Source organism: Molossus molossus, unplaced genomic scaffold (genome assembly GCF_014108415.1).
Source record: "Molossus molossus isolate mMolMol1 unplaced genomic scaffold, mMolMol1.p scaffold_m16_p_9, whole genome shotgun sequence".
Lineage (NCBI taxonomy): Eukaryota > Metazoa > Chordata > Mammalia > Chiroptera > Molossidae > Molossus > Molossus molossus.
This window is the reverse complement of record NW_023425403.1, coordinates 93,153,977-93,173,319: the sequence shown is the minus strand read 5'-3', so window position 1 is coordinate 93,173,319 and position 19,343 is coordinate 93,153,977. Positions and strand designations below refer to the sequence as shown.

At 42.5% G+C, this 19,343-nt stretch overlaps 1 protein-coding gene across 8 annotated transcripts in view; it reads right to left on the bottom strand.

The window, feature by feature from the left end:
* The window catches only part of CYSLTR2 (cysteinyl leukotriene receptor 2), an 82,354-nt gene extending 70,323 nt beyond the window's left edge, over positions 1-12,031 (bottom strand). For all 8 annotated transcript variants that reach the window (XM_036249606.1, XM_036249605.1, XM_036249608.1 and 5 more), the window contains exon 1: positions 11,743-12,031. The gene's annotated coding sequence lies outside the window, so the exon portion shown is untranslated. The remainder of the gene's footprint in view (positions 1-11,742) is intronic.
* Positions 12,032-19,343: the final 7,312 nt, after the last annotated feature.

Here is a 19,343-nt window from a genome sequence, read left to right as displayed (position 1 = left end):
TCCTTGTTTCCTCCACAAAGGGCATTGGACTTCCAAGTTCACAGTCTATGACAAGCATTGAGAGGGAGCATGGAAGGTCTGGGCAGCCAGGAAGTTAAAAAACTTCTGTGTTCTGCCTCAAATATGCAACTAGTTGTCAACTCTACCATTCACTGTCAATTCTAATTAACATGTTCATAATGCCTTATAGTTTAACAACACTCTTACACAAGGTATGTCTTGATCTGATGCTCATAATAACCACCTGTCATAGGTACAGCAGGTATGATAGAACTAAATTGACAGTTAATAAAGCACAGAGCTGACGTTTGGGCTGACTTCATAGAACTCCAATCCAGAACTCTTCCATTATTCCCTCTGCCTCTGTAAACTGAGTATGTTATTAAGAGTTAGTGTGAAAGGGAGTGTAGTGACTGAACCCAATGATGTATCCAGGTCCCATGAGGTATGCAGATCAACAGGATAGGAACAATAGTGCCAGATAGCCCCAGTGTTGAAACCCACTCTGTTCCTATCCCAGCAGCACTGCTCCCCCAAAATCTTCCTACTGCAAACCCCACCAAAGTGACAATCAAGAGATTTTAAAGGTGTAAGTTCACAAGGATAAAGAGAACACAAAAGGAAACAATGATAGACAAAAAAATGTCAACATAATTTTAGAAGATAAAGGATTTGAGAGATTCAGAGACTTATTTGTACATAACGTTTGGAAGATAATGGTAAAATGACACAGAAAGTAACACAAGACAAAGAGATGGGTAGCTGGGAGGAGGTAAGAAAAGTATGGGGTCAATATCAGATTGGACAATATCTAATAGAAGATCCAAAAAGGGAAAATTGAAAAAAATGGAGAGAAGAAAAGAGTACAAGGCTGAAGAAACTGAGCCTCTAGGTTGAAAGGAACCCACCAAATATCCAACACAATTAATAAAAAAGACCCACCCCACAGCATGTCATCATGAAATGTCAGGATTCTTATGATAGAGAGAACACTTTAAAAGTTTCCACAAAGGAACCACAATCAAATATAAAAGACAGAATGACTTTGGACTTCTCAACAACACTGGAAGCTAAAATATGATAGAGAAACATTTTCAAATTATAGGAAGCCAATCTATCAACTAAATATGCAGAATTAAGACCTTGCATAGCCCATGGACACAGACAATAGACAGATGAAGGCCTGGGGTGGGATGCAAGACGGATGGAGGAGGGCAAAGGCGGGGAAATGAGGACATCTGTAATGCTCTCCACAATAAAACTAATTTTATAAAAAGACTTTTCAGATGCACAATGATTAGAAAAAATGGATGCCTCATATATACTTTCTCAAAAAACTACCAATCAAAAGAATAAATATGGGAAGAAGAGCAAGACAGTGAATGAAGAAAATAAGCAAGCCACTCAGGAGGGTGGTCAGGGGGAACGCCAGGAGGCCAGGCTGGAGCTGCCTGCAGAGGGTGAAACAACCCCAGCATCCAGCAGGAAGCACAAGGGCGCCAAGAAAAGGACCCAGAGAAATGAATGGAACAGATAATTGCCTTTCATTGTGTTCTGCAGATATGACTCTTTAAGAAGAATTAAGGAGTGCTACCACAAGATAACTAAACAAATACTTAAAATGAAGCAAATGTGAAGTCCTGAACTATCTAAATATTGTGTAAGAAAGGAAAACTAATTGTTGGCTTCACAGTGGATATTTCCATAGAGCTAATCATGAAAATTCCAAATATAGATGTAATTGAAAATTATAACTCTAGTGGTAGCCAGGGGAGACAGGAGAAAAAAGGGGGGATGTATGGCAGCTCCATCTTCACCCACCAAAACAGGATAACAATAGCTACTGTCTGAAACAGACAAGTCAGCAAACAGCAGTATGTGTATATATTCCTTAGAGACATGGAGTTGAGTACCAGAAAAATAGAAGGGGTTTGGAAGGGTTGAAGGGACTGTTTTCAAGGAGCAGGAATGAGGATCTGGAAAAGCAGAGATGTGAAGCAAGGAACCAGTGTTAGTCTTAACCCTTTAGTACTATTGACTGTGTGTCTGTGTGTGTGTGTGTGTGTCTGTGTGTGTGTGTGTGTGTGTGTGTGTGTGGTTATTCCACTGATAAAAGTTTAAAATGCACTGAGAAGACTAGGTAATGTGCCACGTACAAAGAAGTCTCCTTCAAAAATGGCCAGTGTAGCCCTGGCTGGTTTGGCTCAGTGGTTAGAGCATTGGCCTGTGGTCCAGAGAGCCCCGGGTTTGATTCCCGCTAAGGGCACACACCTTGGTTGCAGTTTGTCTCAGGCCCTGGTTGGTCTTGTGGGTGGCAGCCACTCAATGTGTCCCTTTCGCATCAATGTTTCTCTCTCTCTCTCTCTCCCTCCCACTCTGTCTGAACAAAAAATGGGAAAATGTCCTTGGGTGAGGATAAAAAAAAAAAAAATGACCAATGTTAACATGCACCCATTTAGGACTTAAGACACAAACTGTCGCTATTTGGAAAATGGCTTTATGTGACTCTCTTCGCCCCTAGGCTGAATCCAGTTGGATACACGCCCAAGCTCTCACCACAAGGTTTTCCTTCAGACTCCACCTGTTCAGTTACTGGGCAAACTGTTTACTCGGCATATCTGAGCACTGAAGTTTTTCTCCAGAAAAAGACCTGTGCTTTTCCATAGGTAATAAATATCTGAAGATTCCAAAATGGTGGCGGAGTGAATGGAAACTACACAGACCATCTCCCAGGACTAAATTGGAATTACAACAAAAATAAAGACAAATCGTCAGGAAAAAGCAACAGAAAAGCAGCTTGGAGGACCACAACAAAAATAAAGACAAATCGTCGGGAAAAAGCAACAGAAAAGCAGCTTGGAGGACCACATAACCAGGGACACTGACTCAATCAAGGTAGGACTGCAGAGGCATGAGAAGGGGGTTGAGAACCCACAGTCAGCAGCTTGGCGGCTCGGCAGAGGCCTTAGCTGGGAGCAACAGCCTTAGCTGGTAGCAGGGGCATTAGCTGGGAGCAGTGGACTTAGCATGGAGCAGCAGCCTTAGCTGGGAGCAGTGCCTTTGGGTTAAACTCCAAGCACCTCCACAGCACAGAGCCAGGACAGAGGTTAAAATAGCCACAGCCACTTAACTTGGGCTCCAGCAGAGGGAGGGCAGACTGGACTGGAACTGTGTGGGGACACTCGGGATTTGGAGGGTGCTCAGAGCTTTTGCTGAGTTGCGGCCACAAAGAACGGTGGTCACCTTACTTCATCCCAGGGCTCTGGGGAGAGGCACCAGCCACTCCCTCGCAGATTAAACCCCACAGGTGGCCGTTAAAATGCAAATTAAGGCCCATTAACAACCAGCATCTGCCCCACTTCTGGGAAATCCCCTTACAATGAGCACGTGCGGGAGTTTTTCATTCAACTGAGAAGCCCAGGCTCTTTAAGTAACCTCTACTGATAGCATCCAGGCAAAAAGCTAGAGGATAACAGTACCATTCCTGAGTTGCAACTCTAACCAGAAAAGTAAGACTTGACAGTGGTGTTTAACATGGGTCCTCCCTGCCTCATCCAAACCCAGGAAAGGGAGCCACAAACAGCAGAACACCAACACCCACAGGGAAAATTTGGCATGCTCCAAAGCCCACTGTGATAGCCAAAATGGTGAAACACAGAAACAAAAGCTAAATGAAAGAACAAGACACCTCTATTGATGATGATACAAATGAGGTGCAGTTAAGCAAGTTAACAAAACTAGAATTCAGAGCCATGATCTTGAGGAAGCTCAACAGCATATGTAAGGACATGAGCACCATGAGTAAGACATAAAAATGTTGAAAATCAACCAGTTGGAAATTAAAAACCATCAAGAAGAAATAAAGAATGGCATATCAGAAATAAAGACCACCTTGGAAGGTCTAAATAGCAGAGTAGAGGAAGCTGAGGACCAGATCAATGAATTAGAAGACAGAGTAGAAAAAAATCAACCAATCAGAAAACCAAAAGGAAAAAATAAGTAAAAAACAGGAAGACAGCTTAAGAGAACTGTGGGACAACTGGAAACATAATGACATTTTCATCATAAGAGTCCCCTAAGAAGAAAATGAGCAAGGGTTAGAGAATATATTTGAAGAAATAGTGACAGAAAACTTCAGTAATTTGGTGAAGGAAGAAGGCATTCAATTCAAGACGCACAGAGAGCCCTAAGTAAAAAGAAGCCAAACAGGCCCACACCAAAAGACACATAGTCATTAAAATGCCAAAAATTAAAGACAAAGAGAGACTCCTAAAAGCAGGAAGAGAGAAGCAACAGGTTACCTACAAAAGAAACCCCATAAGGCTCTCAGTTGACTTCTCAACAGAAACATTACAGGCCAGAAGGGAAAGGCATGAGGTAATCAAGATCATGAAAAACAAGGATCTGAATCCAAGACTACTTTATCCAGCAAGGCTATCATTCAAAATAGAAGATCAAATCAAGAGCTTCCCAGACAAAAAAAAAAAAAAAAAAGCCTAAAGGAATACATTATCACCAAACCATCACAGCAAGAAATGTTAAAAGGACTACTGTAATTAGCAGGAGAAATAGGAAGAAAAATAGAACCACACTAAACAAAAATGGCAATAAATAAATACATATCAATAATCGCCTTAAATGTAAATGGAATAAATGCTCTGATAAAATGACACAGAGTAACTGATGGGATAAGAAAGCATGACTCATCTATATGTTGTTTAAAAGAGACCCACCTCACAACAAAAGACTCACACAGGTGGAAAGTGAAGAGACGGAAAAAAAAAAAATCTTCCAAGCAAACAGAAAGAAGAAAAAACTGGGGTAGCAATACTCATATCTGATAAAATACATTTCAAAATGAAGGCCATAACTAGAGACAAAGAAGGCCACTACATAATATTGAAAGGATCTATCTAACAGAAAGATATAACCTTCATAAACATATATGCACCCAATATAGGAGCACCAAAATATATTACAAATCTTCTGGAAGACTTCAAAGGAGAAATCAATAGCAATACAATCAGAGCAGGGGACTTCAACACCCTGCTGACATCACTGGATAGATCCTCTAGACAAAAAATTAGCAAGGAAACAGAGACTCTAAAAAAGCTTTAGACCAAATGGATTTAATAGATATCTACAGAGAAATACACCCCAAAAACTACAGAATTTACATTCTTTTCAAGTGCACATGGGACATTATCAAAGATAGACCACATGTTAGGACACAAACTAAGTCTCTACAAGACTGAAATCATATCAAGCATCTTTTCAGATCACAATGGCATGCAACTAGAAATCAATTGCAACAAGAACAGGCAAAGACATTTGAACACATGGAAGCTAAATAGCATGTTATTAAACAATGAATGGGTTACCGAGGAGATCAAGGAAGAAATTAAAGACTTCCTGGAAACCAATGAAAATGAACACACAACAACACAAACTCTATGGGATGCAGCAAAAGCAGTTCTGAGAGCGAAGTTCATAGCACTATAGGCCTACCTCAAGAAACAAGAAAAATTTCTAATAGACTATCTAACCTCACAACTTAAAGAGCAAACCAAAAGAAAACCTCAGCAAGTAAAGGAAGGAAATAGTAAAGATCAGAGCAGAAATAAATGACATACAGTCCAAAAAAACAATTCAAAGGATCAATGAAACAAAGAGCTGTTTTTTTGAAAATATAAACAAGATTGATGGACACTTAGCTAAACTCACTAAGAAACAAAGAGAGAGAACCCAAATACACAAAATCAGAAAGGAAAAAGGAGAAGTAACAACTGACACCACAGAAATACAAAAGATCATTAACAGCTACTATGAACAATTATTTGGCAACAAATTGACAGTCTAAGTGAAATGTACAAATTTCTAGAAACACATAGTCTCCCAAAACTGGACCAGAAAGATACTGGAAACCTGAACAGACCAATAACAACTAAGGTAATTGAAGATGTAATCAAGACTCTCCCAGAAAACAAAAGCCCAGGCTCGGATGGCTTTCTGGGGGAGTTTGACCCAACATTCAAAAAAGAACTAATACCCATTTCCTCAAGCTATTTCAAAAAATTCAAGAAGAAGGGAGACTTCCAAACTCATTCTATGAGGCCAGCATAATTCTAATTCCAAAACCAGAAAAAGACATTACAAAGAAAGAAAACTACAGGCCAATATTCCTGATGAACATAGATGCCAAAATCCTGAACAAAATACTAGCAAATCAGATCCAGCAATACATCAAAAAAATTATTCACCATGACCAAGTGGGATTCATGGCAGGGATGCAAGGCTGGTACAATATTTGCAAATCAATAAATGTGATACACCACATAAACAAAATGAAGAATAAAAACCACATGATCACTCCAATAGATGGTGAAAAAGCCTTCGACAAAATCCAGCACCCAATTCTGATAAAAAGGATCAGCAATGTGGGAATAGAGGCATTATATCTCAACATAATAAAGGCCATATATGAAAAACCTACAGCCAACATCATACTCAATGGGCAAAAACTAAAAGCATTTCCCTTAAGAACAGGAACAAGACAGGAATACCCACTTTCGCCACTCTTATTTAACATAGCACTGGAAGTCATAGCCACAGCAATTAGACAGGAAGAAAAAATAAAAGAGATCCAAATTGGAAAGGAGGAAGTCAAATTGTCATTATTTGCATTTGACATGATATTATACATAGAAAACCCCAAAGACTCCATCAAAAATTTACTACACTTAATAAATGAATTTGGCAAAAGCAGGAGACAAAATTAATGTCAAGAAATTGATGGCATTCTAATACACCAATGATGAACTCACAGAAAGAGAAACTAAGAAAACAATACCATTTACTATTGTGGCAAAAAAATTAAGATACCTAAGAATAAACTTAACCAAAAAAATAAAGGACCTATTCCCAGAAAACTACAGGACATTGAAAAAAGAAATAGAGGAAGATATAAAAAAGTGGAAGCACATACCTTGTTCATGGATTGGAAGAATTAACATCATTAAAATGTCCATACTACCCAAAGCAATTTATAGATTCAATGTAATCCCCATCAAAATACCAACAGCATACTTCACAGAACTAGAAAAAATACTTCAAAAGTTCATATGGAACCAAAAAAAACCTTGAATAGCAACAGCAATCTTGAAAAAGAAGAGCAAAGTTGGAGGGATCACATTACCAGATTTCAGGTTATACTACAAAGCCACTGTCATCAAAACAGCCTGGTACTGGCATAGGAACAGGCATATAGGCCAGTGGAACAGAACAGAGAACCCAGAAATGGACCCAAGGCAATATGCTCAATTAATATTTGACAAAGATGGCAAGAGCATACAGTGGAGGAAAGACAGCCTCTTTAGTAAATGGTGTTGGGAAAATTGGACAGCTACATGCAAAAAAATGAAACTAGACCATCAACTTACACCATACACAAGAATAAACTCGAAATGGATAAAGACTTAAATGTGACTCATGAATCCATAAAAATCAGAAGAAACTGTAGGCAACAAAATTTCAGACATCATACACAGCAGAATTTTAATGGATACATCACCTAAGGCAACAGAAACAAAGAAGAAAATGAACACATGGGACTACATCAAACTCAAAAGCTTCTGCACAGCAAAAGAGACAATCATCAAAATGGAAAGGCAACCCATGGTATAGGAGAGCATATGCCAATGATAATCAGATAAGGGGTTAATTTCTAATGTATATAGAGTGCTCATACAACTCAACAAAAGGAAGGCAAAGAACCCAATTAAAAATGGGCAGAGGAACTAAATAGACACCTCTCCAAACAGGACATACAATGGCCAAGAGACATATGAAGAAATGCTCAACATCACTAATCATCAGAGAGATGCAAATTAAAACAACAATGAGGTATCACCTCACACCTGTCAGAATGGCCGCCATCAACAAATCACCAAACAAGTGTTGGCGAGGGTGTGGAGAAAAGGGGACTCTAGTACACTGCTGGTGGGAATGCAGACTGGTGCAGCCACTATGGAAAATATGGTGTTACCTCAGAAAATTAAAAATTGAACTTCCATTTGATCCAGTGATCCTTCTTCTAGGAATATACCCTAAGAAGCCTGAAACACCACTCAGAAAGAATTTACGTACCCCCATGTTCATAGCAGCACTATTTACAATAGCTAAGATCTGGAAACAACCCCAATGTCCATCAGTAGACGAATGAATAACAACGCTGTGGTACATATACACAGTGGAGTACTATGCAGCTGTAAGAAAGAAACACCTTTTATCCTTGGAGAGGACATGGAGGGACCTGGAAAATATCATCCTAAGCGAACAACCAAACAGAGAAAGACAAGTATCATATGATCTCACTTATTTGTGGAATATAATGAACATAACAGTCTGAGGAGTGGGGTAGTTCCAGAGACGTGGAAGAGGGGTACAGACTGACAATCCCCAGAAGAGGGGGTTGTGGGGAAGAGATAAACCACAGAACTTATATGGATGTATGCATGAACAATGAACATGGACAACAAAGCTGTGGACGGGGAGGGAGAGGTAGGGGGAATCAGTGGGGGAAAGATGAGAAACATCTGTAACAAAAATAAATTAATTAATTAAAAACAAAAAACAAAAAACAGAATATCTCCTCAATCCTACATGGACTTAGGTGGCTCAGGCCCTCTGACCTTTTGCCAATAGGGAGCCCAGGCTGCGCACTGGCTCTCTATAGTGAATTCCAGAACCTGCAAGGCTACATTTACGACTTTCAGGAGCTCAAGGCTTCTTCCTCTATAAAAATATCAGAAATTATATTTGATGATTGTGCTGATATAAAGATTAACAATATAGACAAGACAAATTGTTACATATTCATTAAATGTGATTTTTCTTTTGATTTTAAAGAAATTAAAACATTTTCATGGGTTCCCAAAAAGTCTCAGGGGCCTGTGGCTCTGTGCCCTCAGCATATGATGGTAATTCCAGCAGACAGGAGGTAGGAAGAAGGGACCGCCGACCAAAGCATTCTGCTGCCCTCTGCAGGTTCTGGGAGAAAAGTGTCAAAAGCAAAGAAATTGTAAACCGTAGAGGGGATCAAGTCACAGTCCTGTCTTGCGGGGTATTTGTTGTGTGTACTGAAGAAGGAATGTGCAGCACATCCTGTGCTCCCTGTGCCTTCCTGTGAGGCCAACCTCATGTCTACCGACACCCAGGGGCCCAGCCTCAGGTTTCACGTCCAGGTTCTCACAAGCAGTCCATGACAGGCCAGGCGTGTGTGACCACCAAGCCCGGTTCTTCCTGCCCGCCTGGCAAGCTTTCTGGGGTGAGCAGTTCCTGTCACCCTCACAGTCTTCCCTTTCCTACCCACACTGTCTTTTGTGGAAAATAAACATCAATTACTGGTAAGTGTGAAGTCAGAATTGTATACAAGGTAAATGCTCCTTTGTATCTACACAGATCAGCACTTTGCTGACATTTCCCCCTTCTAATCTGAAAGATGTTTTATTAGCACCCTGTGTTCCTATTGCATTAGTACTGTACTGCCCACCTCTGGGTCAAGGCTGAGTCGCCACCTCAGGCGATTACATTTTCAAGTGCTGGAGAGTGCCCATGCCATTTGCATGAGCATGCCCCCCATCTCTGAGAGAGGAGATTCAGATGACGTCACAGCCAGCCAGTGAGTCTAACCCACCTCACTTTTCTGGGCTATTACCCATTTCTATGCCTGAGAAGGACTCTGTGGGTGGGTAGAAGCGGGTGACAATTTGCATTTATATAGAATCCCAGCTTCCACTTAATTAATAAAAACACTAAGCTACCACAACAAATCCTTCACTGAAGGCCAGAAAGTTAAATCCTGGTGCACCTTGCTTGAAATAATGATTTGGGTTGCGGCAAAATCTCACAGCAGGCCACCTAAAGGTCACAGCCTGAGGGAATTATTCTCTGTAGAAAAATTCACTTATTCTGACAAGGTGATTTTCCTTTTCACTTTTTCACTCTTCTGTCCACCTCTACCCACTCCCCAAGCAAAAACACTCCATGATTAAAAAGGAAAAAATCCTCAGGAAAACAGGGACAATTCCTGAAATAAATGAGAAACAGTGAAGTGTTGCCAGAGGGATGAGGGGCCAGATTGCTCTGGGACTCGTGGGCAGGTTCTTGGGGCGCAGCCAGAACAAGTATTCAGAAGGCCCCATGGGAGAATGAAGGGTTTTTCTAGGCATGGAGTTATATTTCTGAGTTTGTAGCGTCCCAGTTCCCTCAGCCCAGTTCTGAAAGAGGGGCAGCTGTGGATTTAGTAAAGGCAGAAATAGGGCCAGAGTCCTGAGTATCCGCCTGTGATGCAGCCAGGTCCAGACCAGGCATCAGGCATTAGGCTAGATTCAGTCCATTATCCATTGCATGGGTCCTACATGGCTGTGCACCACATGGGTGAATGCAGGGCATGGGAGCCCCACAAGCAGTCTGGCACAGGCCGCAAGGGAGGGAGAGAAACAAAGCAAGAGCTTTTCTTTGTCTAGATTAAATATTCAGGTTTCAGTTTCATTCAGTGGACACAGACAATGCTATGGGGGCAGGATCAGGAGAGGGGGCTGTCATTGAGGGGAAAGGAGAAACGTCTGTAACAAAAATTAATTAATTAATTAAAGAATATATTCAGGTTTCACACACGTGCAGTGACCGCGCCTATTCTGGCCAGTGACTCACTCCAGGTGTGATGGGCAGGTAGGCACCTCCCACATCACTCAGACCTCGCTGGGCATGGTTCTAACCTGCTCTGTGCAGTTCTTTCCCCCACGCAGGGGACGGACCTGGAGTGTTGCACTGCAGCTCCCTGGCGAAGCTGCACGAATGGCCTACGTTACTCAGTCTGCCCCTCTCTCCTTTCCTGTTCAGTACTAAGCAGGCTCTTGTGATGGCACCAAAAGGATGGGTTGAATACCCGGCCCTGTGTGCCTCTCAGGACACACTGTGGAATACGCTGAAGAATCAGAGTGAAGAAAAGGCAGGCCTGAGGCAGACATTTGATGAGAGACAGAAAACATCAAGAATTTAATATCTACAATAAATACTGGGGTTGGGCCCCAGACTCTTTGCTGAGTGGTTACCTCAGAAATAGTTTGGAGAGGGCGGCCACTGCAGCCATCTCCACATACATTCTTCTGAAGGTTTGAAATATTTGTTAAACAGAGAGCATGTGCTTGTTTTACCACACACACGCACACACAAGATTACAGAAAACACATTATTACTTTCATCTATTGCATAAAAGAAATTAAATTGCAGTCATGGGAAACCTCCAGGAGAAAACATAAATGATAAAAACAGAGAAGCCAGAATCAAAGGACTTGAATCTCCTACTCAGCTTTTTATGTCTCAGATTCTTCATGTGAAAAGTGGAGGAAATTATAATACTCATCTGCTTCAGTCAACCCGGGAAAACTGCATGAGACAGTGAGTGGAAACAAGTGCAGGATTTTTTCCCCACTTAGCCCCCTAACTTTATGCATTGAGGCAAGTTTAAATTCAATGCACCAAACACAAGTTGCCAAGGGACTTTGGTGCAGGCTGTTCTAAGGAGTATGAGGGCCATCAGTTCTGAGAGCTGCCAAGCAGATGTGAGAATCAGCTTCTTCCCCGGCGGCCAGGGCCGAGCTCACAGACTCACAGTCATGTCACAGAGAGAGGCGTGCACACACACTGTGGGGCAACAGCAAACGTGGAAACAACACTTACCTGACACCCTCACCAGGGCCTGGAATGAGGCAAAGGGAGGCCAAAACAGGTGTCACAAAGCCACGCACTGAAAGGCACCCGAAGCTCAGGGTAGGGGAAGGGCGTTAGCACCAAAGCAAAATCAGTCATGAAACATCCTGCTGAGAGGTGGTCCTCTTTGAATTCCGGAGGTCACACAAAGCTGCCACTAAATTCTAGTTCTGCTTCTTCTTTCTTTACTCACCCCATCGTCCCCACCCATACAAACTAACAAGTACCACACACATGCTGGTTACCACCCTGAGTGGGAGAAAGGAGGAGGAAGTCAGTCTACAGTGGTACAGGGTGTGGGTTCTCAAGTTCAGACCTATGATACTATTGGACAAACAGAAACCAACTGTGGAGAAATAATTTACATTGTCCACAGTCTCGCTAATGCTTAGTATCACAAAAATTACTCGTTTTTAAAATAGTTCTGCTTCTCTAGTAAAATGTGCAAGCTTTGATGCACTAGGTCTCGGTGTTAAAGCAAGTTTCATACTCAGTCCTCCCTCTCACGGAATGAGAACAGGCTGAACAGCCTGCCCAGGCTGGCAGTACACATCCTTCTACTCTGTGCAGGGGAACCTCCAGTAAATGAGGGCTTTGCTTCCTGAGATGAACAAGACAAAAGACTGGGCTGTGTGTTCAATGTGTTCAGCCCATGAAAAATAAGAGAAACTGGGCAAAAATTCAGTGTGTTTTGAGGTGCAGAAACATCAAGAGGCTGCCTTGCCAGTGCCATGTAGCACCCCAGAAGCTCTGCGCTAGAAAACCTCCTTGTCGTGGCTTGTCCTGGAAAAGATGTGGGAAGAACAAACTGAGCATTAGCTAAAAAAGACATTGAGAGACCATCCAGTCCAACTCCCTGACTTCAGACAGACAGTGTTCTTGTCACCAATTTACAAGCGAAGGATATCTGGTGCTGGAGGGGTTCAGGGACTCAGCCAAGGACACACGGCCAGTGATGTAGAAGCTAGGGTGAAAACCCTCTTCTGTTTTCTGGCCATGCTCTTTCTACTGCTCTGTTGCTTTCCTAGCCCAGGGAGAACTTCGAGGTGGTTCCTGTTCAGTGTGGATGTCTACCACTCAGTCATTGTCCACATTTCATCCACCTACCCACCAATTCATCCACCCATCTACCCATTCACCCATCCATTCACCCATCCATTCATCCATCCATTTATCCATCCCCCTACCTAGTTCAACACCAAACATTTACTAAGGATCTACTCTGTTCCAGGTTCTAAACAAATCCAGAAGATGGAGGTAGAAAAATAGGTTAAAAAAAGAAAAAACAGATCCTTGCCCTGGCTGGGTGGCGCAGGTGGTTGGAACGTCATTGTTGCAGATTTGATTCCAAGTCAGGGCACATGCCGGAGGCAACAAATTGATGTTTCTATCTCACATCTCTCTCTCTCTCAAATCAATAAACATATCCTTGGGTGAGAATTAAAAGAAAGACAAATCTTACCCTTAAGTGTTGGCAGCTCAGTAGCGGAGTCCCCGCATATTCACCTGCCAGACTCAGGTCAAAGCTAACAAGAATAGAGGCTTGGACAAGACAGACAAGATGGGGTGGATGAGGGAGGGGCTGTGTAAAGAGCAGAGGAGAGGGCTTTAACTAGAGGCTGGGGAGGGAGGCACCACGAGTGGTTTGGGGAAGCAAGGAGGCCATGCTGCTGGCCTGGATGGGGTAGACAGCAGATGATCTGAGATAACAGAAGAGACAGCAGCAGAAACACAGATTCTGTGCCTCTGTGACCTCCTGGTTGACCCTACCCCTCAGCAAGTAAGAAAGATCTGAGGAGATAGGCTGGGGATCCGAGGCACGGGGCAGACGGTAAGGACCTTAAATGTTGGCGTGGGTAGTTGAGACTCGAACCTGCAAGAGGTGTGATCTATGTTGTGTGTGAGTCGTGGGTCAATCCAGGGAGATTTGTATAATTAATGTACTGTTGGTAAGTGTCTGTAAAATGTTCCTTCTGCCTAGCCTAATTTTAGTACCTTCAGCGGGATTCTGTATCCTCCATCCTTCATGTCTAGGACCCCAATATCTGCCACTGTTCACTTTCTGGCTGTTCTTTTTTGTGCTTATTTTTGAACTTTGTGTGTGGCCAAGTTATAAGCACCTTATTTCATTTAAGAAGTAAAAATATGCTTACCCTACCACACGCTAAATATGCTTATCTCTGACAGTACAAACGCTGCCCTACGATTATGCCTTCCTGTTGTGTCTCCTTATGCAGTTAATCAGAAATAAATCCACCCTTAACAGTCATACATTCTGTGGACTTTGTTTCCTGTGTGTAATTTGTTCCCTGTTGACCCTCAGAGAGTGAGCCAACTAACCCAGAGTCCATCAGCCGCTTCCAACACAGACTCTGCTGTAGACAGAGGCTGGACCTTGGTCAGAGTCTAAAAAGGAACCGCAGCCTTTCTGTGGGTGGAAACACTTAGAGGAAGTGACAACAGTCAGGATAGAGGCCTCCAAAAGTGAGCAATGAAGTCTGTAGTTGTTGCTGATTCTCAAACCACCCCCTAGATTACTATGTTGTGTTAACTCAAAAAAGGAGAAATGCAGTGTCTTCTCCAACTATTTAACCTGAAATGTGGGGGTCGTCTTTCCTGCATGCAAACGCCACTCAGCAACAGGAAGAGCAGGTCCAGGCTGGCTGTTCTATTATTAGATTCAGAACTCAGGAGATTGCATAACCCATACAGCTAAAGAATTGGGGAGTTCTGTCCTTTACATTTCGTGGTTAAATAAAGGGTTTTATTTTATTTAAGAAAGTGAGATAAGGGGTGGCCGAGATAGAACTCAAGAGGTAAAGATTGGAAGGCAGTAATTGTATGCATCAGAGAAGAGAAGACAGATCTCAAGACAGTCATTAATGAAAAGTGTACCTATTACATGTTATTGATAACCTCTGAGGGAGGGAGAGAGCATGTTCTTTTTAGGCAAGTAAAGTAGTTCCAGGTTATGCAGCGTTTTTTCCTGATATGAGGTATAAACAGAAAAAAAAAAAAACATTCCAGTGGATGTGAAAATTAGGACATTTGCGTCTCTAAAGATTTGCCAACAGATGCCCGTTTTATTCAATTTCAGCTAAATAATGATTATTTTTAGGTAAGTATATCCCAAATATTATATATTTAAAAACTCTTTGTTGTTTTTCTGAAATTCAAATTAAATACCAGATGTCCTGTATTTTTATTAGCTCAACCTGACAACCCTCCTATTGCAGAAAGAAAGAAAATTCTCATCAAGCTTGGCATGAGAATGGCATTTAGAATACAAGGGAAAGGTCGGTGAGAGGTCATCCAGCAAACACCACAAGGGGTTTTTATAGAGGACGTTGGAAAAACGTATGGCCAAGGACCAGCTTCTGCTCCTATGAAAGGCTGGCTTTGTTTCTTAGCAGGATGGAGGCTGCTCTCACTAACCCCAATTTGCAGCCAGATTGGAAAACTCCCCTGAAGTAGAACTGGTTTCCATGGGAACCTCAGCTGCCAAGTGCTCAAGCTCCTGGTGTGCAGAGCTCATAGCAGGTGCTCAGTGAAGAAGTCGTATTGGGTGAGACTTGGCAGGCAAATTCTTTAAACTTTAGCACCTAAACAATATGCTTTAATAGAGTAACAATCCAACGTGTTCTTATCTGCACTCAGTGTTCAACATTTTAAGTGTAAAAATGGACAGAGCTTTAGGTAAAGTCACTCAATTGGTTAATGGCAGAGCTGGGACAAAACTCCCAGACAAGAAACTGCCGCGTGGTGCCCTACACCTTGGCACACTTCCTCTCAAAAATTTGCTTTTCTACTTGATAGCTAAGACTTTCATTTTTTCTCTCATTTTTGTGCTTTGATGATGCCTTTTAATATAGAATCTTCCACTTTCATATCTCACTCACTATACGTGTTGAGACAACGAGGTGATGGAACTAGACAGCTACTCTGTGGGCAGGAAGCAGGCCGTTTCTTACATTTATAGAAATGCACAAGCTCTGAATAAAACACAGCGACTGCATCTGTGGCCCCCCCACACCAGGCAGCTTGAGAAATCTGTGGTCCATTCCATCAGCAACTGGATTGTTGGGCTCATGTTAATTTTCATGGAACTGACCAGGCAATTCAGTCAATGGTTGTCGAAGTTGGAGACCAGAACAGGCACAGCTGGAACAGCCCGGAATTAATTAAGAGTCAGGAAGAGGATAAAGAAGACACAGTCATTCCGGGAGCTGCGGGAGAGAAGGAAACAGCAGAGCTGCATTGTTAACAGGGCAGGAGAGGAGTCGAGGGCCAGGGACGCAGATGGCTTTGGGATGAGGGACATGAAGTTTGATACTCCCACCTAAGACTTTCATTCTTACAGAGAAAAATAAAATTATACTTTTCCAGAGGCATAATTCTTTAGGCATGGTGTATAAGACAATTTACACAGTCTACATTTTCTCAATTCTTTGGTTTGTCTGAGTTGATTTGTTTTGGAAAACCACTACACTGCAGACCTATTCAGCTACTCTTCTGTTTGTTAACAGATTTACGAGTATCTAAATAAGCTTGGTCCCTGCCTATTTAGATAACGATTTAGGTGGAACCTTTTCACCCCTTGTTCTATTTTTTATTTATCCTATCTACATTAAGTGATGGCATATGACCACCATTTAAATGTAAGCCACACGTTTAGTTGAGGGTTAAGGATGCTTAGTGAATCACCATGAAGTTTAATTTCTACGTATTTTATTATGTTTTTGTGTCTTTGATAAAATTTGGAGACATTCCCAAATAATGCTTGGGGATGTTTAAAAGAGGACATGTTTTAAAAATTACCTGAATCAGAAAATAAATGTGTGCCTGGAGCAGAATAGTTCCTATAGGAGAGGGGAAAAAATGCATGAACCCAGTCTGAGCTTCCTGTTTGTCCTCTGATGCACAGCAAGGCAGCCGTGAACTAAGGTCTACTGACCTGAATGAAGCACCAGCCAATTCTTTAGAAATACCACCCAAGTGGGTCATCACCCACAACAAAATCCCCGATAGCACTTTCAATTCCCTTATCCTCACAGAAGCCTTTGGTTCGAACTGCAGACACTACCAAGTTTCAGAACTCATCCTGTTGTTCTTTAGATGTATGATGAGAAGAGTATCCTTTGATCTGAGGAAACAGAATCTGAATTTACTGGATAGTTGTATTTTATTTTATATATTTAAAAAAAAATTTTTTTATTGATTTTAGAGAGAGAGGAAGGGAGACGGAGAGAGAGATAGAAACATCAATGAGAGAGAACATCAATTGGCTGCCTTCTGCACCCCCCCCCCCCCCCCCCCCCCCCCCGGGATTCTGGCCCACAACCTGGGCATGTGCCCTGACTGGGAATCGAACTGGCGACCTCTTGGTGCATGGGTCGACGCTCAACCACTGAGCCACACCAGCCAGGCTGGGCACTTGTATTTTATAAACACACATAAAATGGTGTGGGATGCACCTGGGACCTGAAATATTTTCTGAGTACTGCTCCTTTTCAGATCTTGAGCTAGACAGCTGAGAAATATAAAAATAAAATTGCCTCTCTCTTCTCAAAAAGCCATGAGACATGTAGTTAAATAATTATAGCCCAAGCAAAATATATGTCCTAAAAAGTACAGAATGTTTGGGATTTGGGGGAGGAGAGAGGCTACTACTGGGGAATAGTCAGGAAACAAGATTTTGACCTCGAAAGAGGCTTTTGACAGACCAAGGTGAGGGTCAAGGCAAAGGCACAAAGAGCATAGGGTCTGTGGGAGGCGCAATATATTCCCACCAGCAGGGTGCAGGATACAGCAGGAGCTGAGCGCAGAAAGGGAGGCTGGGTCAGGTGGCACAGGACCTGGCACAGCCTAGCCTGGCATTCAGGGTGCTGCACGGCAGGCAGTAGATCACCCCATAGCCTCTGTCTCAGCCTGGCCCTCTGCTTAGTTATCTACATGCACACTGGACACTGTCCAACCACCGACCAGACGGAAAACCTCTTGACCTGTCAATATGAGTAGCGAGGTGCTGAAAAGTGACATTTGCCTTTTGCTAAGTAGCACCTGGGGACCAAAAGTTATCTTTAAGACCCCAAGAGCAATAGAGAAGGAAGAGTTACTTTTCAGAAGGCCTAACTTTTAAAAACATGACAGAGTCCTGCACATCACAGTCCTGCATTCAAGGGGACGCTGAAGGAAAGCCATGGTCAAAGGCCAGAGCGAGAGTGGGGTAAGAAGTCACCTGGACATGCATGACCTCTTCGACCCCGGCTGTGGCCAGAATGTAGCTCTCAGGTGGTTGTGTTCCAGGTGAACTAGGTCAACCAGAAGGTGGAGGAGGTTACACATTAGGGCAGTCTACACAAATCATTTTTCACATGCTCAGCGTCTGTGTTTCAGAACTGATTGCCCAAGAAAGCGCCTGTGGTTGCTCAGTCCGTGGGTTGCCCTTCACTTCTTGTTTCCACCTCCCCTTTCACAATCTGCCTTCTCCCCAACAAAAGAACAGCTCTTTCCATCCTGCATCCTATTAAATACTCTGACCCAGGGTGTGAGAACATGTTCCAAACAGCAGCACAATAAGAAATTCAGACCTGAGAGAGGCAAGTCCCAGGAAAGCAAAGCAACAGGAACTTTCTGGAAGGAAATCTGATGGGGCCAAGTCATAGTCACCTGTGCCCACTTCAGCTAGCCCACCCCCACGAACCCACCCCACCCTGCCTCGATATTCGAGCGCAAGAGTGCAACATTGGCCTCCAGCAGTCTAGTTGAACGAAAAAAAGCAAGTTACTTTTTTTTTGGTCAGAAAGTAATGTAATTTGGTTGACTGTTTGTCAGTGAGGGCTAGAATTGCCCACCAGCTGATGCGGAGGGCATTTTTCATAAACTGAGTGCAATCTGCAACTATTTAAAGCACAGAAAATGTGTGGGAAATTCATCCTTTACAACTATTAAAGTAATGACACAAATTTATATATCAACTTAAAAATGTGCAAAGGGTGCACAAAATTATTTGCAATTATTTTAGGCAGGAAGGGGATATGATTGAAGTCTGAAGACCCCTGGACCTTTAAGATCTCTTCAAACTAACCATGCTGGGAAGTTTGTGCAAACTGCTAAATGGAGATTCTAGTTTTGCTCTGCAGAGGGCAGCATTGGTAAAATGTTATGAGGTAAAAATAATTTTATTTCCCTAATAGTTCTTTGGAGACAAAGTTTCCTCTTTGGCTTTAAACAATTTTAATTAGAATAAGAGTGAGCTTCAGAGTTTGTGGCTTTAGGGGAGAATTGCTGTTTGAGCAGAACAGAAATACTAATGGCCTCTGTGTTAGTTACATTTTCCAAGGCCAAAAGAGTATTATTTTTTGTTTTTAGCCAATTGATTTATTTCTAGATTTTAACAGTGCCCAGCACCAAGTGGGTGCTCAAACAGTGTTTGACGGACTAGCAGTTAGAATAGTCCCAGCTCTAGGGACGCTCTGGGTTAAGCACACAGTGCAACTTCATGTCTGCAGGACTCGGGCAAGGTTCCCTTGTCCCTGGAACCCTATGTCGCCCAACAGTCCCCAGAAAGG